General features: G+C 36.8%; 1 pseudogene; it reads right to left on the bottom strand.

Annotated features, from left to right (window-relative positions):
• Positions 1 to 3,256: 3,256 nt before the first annotated feature.
• LOC126059709 (60S ribosomal protein L37-like) lies at positions 3,257 to 3,553 on the bottom strand (annotated as a pseudogene).
• Positions 3,554 to 5,306: the final 1,753 nt, after the last annotated feature.

Genomic DNA, 5,306 nt, shown 5'->3' with positions numbered 1-5,306 from the left:
TTTTTTGGTAATGGGGTTTTCTCTTCCATTATGTATTTTATGGCATATATGTTCCATTATTGTTTAATATATGAAGGCCTTTGATTCTGCACATTAACTTTATATCCTACTATATTAGCGAATTATAATATTGAGTTCATTTTATTATTGATTTTTTGTTTGTTCCGGGTATACTATCATGTTTTCTGAAGATATAAATGGTTTTACTTCTTTTCTCTAATAATTATGTTTTAAATTGTTTTCTCTTTCCTGATTGTGTTGGTTAATACCTCCAATATAATGTTAAATATATCTTACTGAAAACAGTAAGCCTCCTTACTTTTTTCTGATCTTGGTGAGATGCTTCTAGCAGTTCCTTATATGTTTGCGTTGAAGAAATATCCGTCTTCTTATATTTTTATGGAGTGTGTTATCAAGAATGAATGCATTTTGTCAAAGAACATTTTGATATCTATAGAGATAACCATATAATTTTTATCTTTAGATCTATTAATATGGACAATTATATTCATATATTTTCTAGTACTGAGCCATCATCTTATTACTGGAATAAATCCTAACTGGTCAAAATGTGGTTTGTTTTTTCCTTAATGGGGTGTTTGATTCTCTTTGCTAAGATTTTATAAAGTTTTACCTTCATATTCATGACATTGGTCTCTCATAATCTTTCTTGTGCTATTTTTACCAACTTTAACTAGGGTGATATATTGAATTTTCTTGTTATGAATGGTTTCTTTATCTTTACATGTCCTACAATTCCTTCTTTAGGAAGGTAGTCACTATGCTATTTGGTGTATAAAAAACCAAAAACCAAACCCATTGCTATCAAGAGAATTCCAACTCAGAGTGACTCTACAGGACAGAGTAGAGCCAGCCTTTTGGTTAGCAGCGAGATCTTAACCACTGTGCCATATATTCCTAACTGTCATATCTCCATTTTGCATAGTGGCTTTTACTATTATAAAATGTTCTTGGTGAGATTTAATTTTTGTCATGGATTGAATCGTGTCCCCCCCCAAAAATGTGGGTATCAGTTTGGCTGGGCCATGATTCCTGGTATAGTGTGATTTCCTATATGTTGTAAATCCTGCATCTATGATGTTAATGAGGGGGGTTGGGTGGCAGTTATGTTAGTGAGGTAGGACCCAACCTACAAGATTGGATTGTGTCTTGAGGCAATCTCTTGAGATACAAAAGAGAGAAGTAAGCAGAGAGACAGGGGGACCTCATAGTACCAAGAAAGCAGCACCGGGAGCAGAGTTCATCCTTTGGACTTGGGATCCCTGTGCCTGAGAAACTCCTTGACCAGGGGAAGATTGAGGACAAGGACCTTCCTCCAGAGCGGACAAGGACCTTCCTCCAGAGCCGACAGAGAGAGGAAGCCTTCCCCTGGAGGTGATGCCCTGAATTTGGACATTTAGCCAACTTTACTGTGAGAAAATAAACTTCTCTTTGTTAAAGCCATCCACTTGGTGGTCACAGGAGCACTAGATGACTAAGACAGTTTTAGAGGCCTGGATTCTATCATGTAAAATATCAGGACTTCAGCTTCTGCTTTTCTGTTTGTGTGTGTGTGTGAGTTTTAATTCTGTTTTGATTTTTGCATTTGCCTAATATACCTTTGCCTAGTTGTTTTTATTATTTTAGCATTTCTGAATTAATTGGAGTGTATCTTTTGGGTATTTTGTGTGAGAGCCAACTTGAAAATCTTATTCATTAGGTAGGCTATAGAGACCTATTTATATTTGTTAAAACAACTGTCATGTTTGGTCTCAACTCTGAAACATTAATGTTAATTTATGTATTTAAATTACTTATTTTAATTTAAATAAATGTTATTTGATGACACATTTACAGAGTTTCATTCCATATATACTGTTTTCTTTGTTCATTTAAACATATTTATTTTGATATTTAGGAAAGTGTGTACTGTTATCCTTTGATGACCTTTATATTTATACCCTTCCTGTTGCCCATAACCCCCATTTGCCTTAGATGGGTCCCCACTATTTGTTTGGTTGGCTTTAAAAGTGATAGATACCCTTTGGCTTTCACTTCTTACACTGCAACAACAAATGAGCTTAGTTTTTGTTCCTCTTTTCCCTCATTTTTATTTGTATTATTTTTATTTTTCTTTCAGAACACAAAATAATTACATAGTATTATTTTACCATTGTCCCTATTTTATAATCTTTGCAGATGTAATCAAGTTAAGATGATGTCACCTGGATTAGAGTGGGCCCTAAAGCCAGTAACACTGCTGTCCTTATAAGAAGTAGGGAATGTGACACAAAGACTCACAAAAAGTCCATGTGATGATGGAGGTAGAAACTGGGGAGATGTATTTACAAGCCAAGGAACACCAAGGGTCGCCAACAACCATCAGAAGTTATAAAGAGATAAGGAAGGATTATACTTTAGAGCCTTCGGAGAAAGCGTGGCCCCCGCCAACAACTTAGTTTTGGACTTCTACCTTCCAGAACCGTGAGAGAACAAATTTCTGCTGTTTTAAACTACCCAGTTTGTGGTGATTTGTTACAGCAGCCCCAGGGTATTAGTTACACGAAATCCTTTTGCAGAAGTTTCCTTAGGATCATGGATTGAACTGTGTCTCCCAAATATATCTGTCAATTTGGGTATGTCATGATTCCTAGTATTGTATGATTGTCTACCATTTTGCCATCTGATGTGATTTCTCTATGTGTTGTAAATCCTATCACTAAGATGTAATGAGATGGGTTAGTGGCAGTTATATTGATGAGATCTACAAGATTAGATAGTGTCGTAAAACCAATCTCTTTTGAGATATAAAAGACATAAGCGAGTAGAGAGACAGGGGAACCTCATACCACCACAAAAGCAGTGTCGGGAGCACAGCATGCCCTTTGGACCTGAGGTTCCTCTGCTGAGATGCTCCCAGGCCAAAGGAAAACTGACAACAAGGACCATCCTCCAGAGCCAACAGAGAGAGAAAGCCTTTCCCTGGAGCCCTGAATTTGAACTTCTAGCCTACTGGACTATGAGAGAATAAACTTCTCTTTGTTAAAGCCATGCACTTGCGGTACTTTTGTTATAGCAGCACTAGATGACGAAGACACCTAGTTATTTACTTTTCTCGTCTTTCTTTCACCGTTCCTCCCTTCCTTCCTTTTCTTTTCTTCCTTCCTTCCTCTTTCTCTCCTCCTTCTTTCCTTTCTTCCTTCTTTTCTTTCTTTTAATACCAGAACACTTATTGCACAACTAAGCATTTAATTCCTTAAGATGAACTGGATGTTGCAACATCTGTCCTCTTGAGTTTACGGACTGTTCCTTCACAGAATCCGTACCTCAATCTGAGATATACAATTTTTAGGTGTTTCATCTAAAATCTGGTACAAGTGGTAGTTCTCCTTTTAGCTTTGGCATTTGAGGTATACTTTCTCTCGTGCTTGTTGGGGTAGCCACATTTGCCACAGGACGACTTCTGAAGGTGGTAGGCTTTAGAGCCACAGTGGTGGCACAGGAGGTGTGTCTTATTATGACGTTTTCCAAATGATGATGTTCCCTTTGTCATCTCACTTCTGTGGCCAAGACCAAAAATCTTCCCAATTCATTTTTGATTAGTAGAGCCCTTCCTCTGTTAGATTCTTCAACAAGGATTGGTGAGAATTTTATTCCTTAAGTTCTAGCTTGTTTATAACTGGTTCTATAAGGCTTGGTATCTGAAGTAAGGTTTGGCTGGATAGAACATCCTTGGCTCACATTTCCTTTCAGAGAAGTTCTTGAACATGCTGTTCTACTGTGTTTTCTTGCTGCCAAGAGCTCTGATGCCATCTGATTATTTTTCCTTTTAAGTTTCTTGGTCTTACTGGTTGAACAGACACAAGAAACCTGGGGTGGACAGGGAGAGTGTGCTGTCACATTGTGGGGATTGCAACTAATGTCACGTAACAGTATGTGTATAAATTTTTGTATGAGAAATTAACTTGCGCTGTAAACTTTCACTTAAAGCACACACACACACACACACACACACACACACAAAGATTCTTGGTCTTCTTGTCCAGAGGTTCTGAGAAGTTTTTGTTTTTCCTATGTCCATTTCATTTTATCCTTAAGGTCTAGTAGATTTACTAAAACATCCTTTAGAGATGACTTTGCCATGTCAATTTTCTCAAGTACGAAGTAGCCATTTAAAAAGGCCATATTTTATTTCAGTAAGCTTTCTTTGAATTATAGCTTTAAATATTAACTGTGTTGCATTTATTTTATCATCTTTAGGGACACCAATTAGACATATGTTGTGTCTTTTGCTTATCTTTATTTCTATCACATTTTTAAACTATTTTCATTTGTTTTCTTAGCTATTTTCAAAATTTTACTTACTATTCCTCATTGTATTTTCAGTCAGATATATCTTCTCTTGGACATTTTGTGACTTAGGCTCTATTTTTTAGGAGTATCTTATCATTGCCTCAATATTATTCCCAAGTTAAATCAAATCTCATTTCTTATATTTCTGTTTTTTTGTCCATTTCTGCCCTGAGTGTTTGAAATTCTGATTCAAGATGTTTTTCATATCTGCAAATGCTTATTTAGAAGTAACTAATTCAGGTTAGATATTGTGTTATAATTTTATTCTGCTATGTGTGTTTTGAGTTGGAGGAGATTCACTTTAATAGATATTGTCTGCTCTTTTTTATTTACTTTGAAATGTTGTTTTTCCTGAACCAGCAATTATGAGTGATTATACCTAGGCAAGGATGAGGACTCTGAGTGCCACATTAGGTTTTGTGGTCAAAGAGCACCTGATTCTGTAGGTATAATGAGGCACAATTTCTTTAATCTATGGTGTCTCTTTTTTTTGGAGGAGTAGTATTTTTGTATTCTCTGATTTTTTTTCTATCACTTGCTTGTTTCGTCCCTTCATTAGCAAACCTCATTACCCTATTACTTCATTACCTGACTACCTCATTATCTCATTTCGCCTCACCAACATCTCCTCTGCCTGAGTCACCCCTCCTTTCCTGAGAAGTGGTGCTTCCCAAGCTTGAGGCTTCTGTTCCACACATTTTCAAGCCCCTTTCTTTGAATTTCTCAGTATCAGTTGCCCTAACCTGTCAAATATCATCCTTATTCTCAATATTTCTCCACTCAGATGGGGCTTTCTTTTTCTGGTGATGATTTTATCCATGCTCCCAGACACCTGCCCACCTCTCTTAATTCCTGTGCACTTGCTTAACTATTTCAGTGTGGGCTTTGGGCTGTGGAGCTCCTAGTGTTCTGTCATTAATTCTGTTGTGAGCTTGGAGCTGAGTGATTTCATT

Source organism: Elephas maximus, chromosome 16, assembly GCF_024166365.1.
Source record: "Elephas maximus indicus isolate mEleMax1 chromosome 16, mEleMax1 primary haplotype, whole genome shotgun sequence".
Taxonomy (NCBI): domain Eukaryota; kingdom Metazoa; phylum Chordata; class Mammalia; order Proboscidea; family Elephantidae; genus Elephas; species Elephas maximus.
Note: the sequence above shows the minus strand (reverse complement) of the source record. Positions and strands in the feature narration are given on the sequence as shown.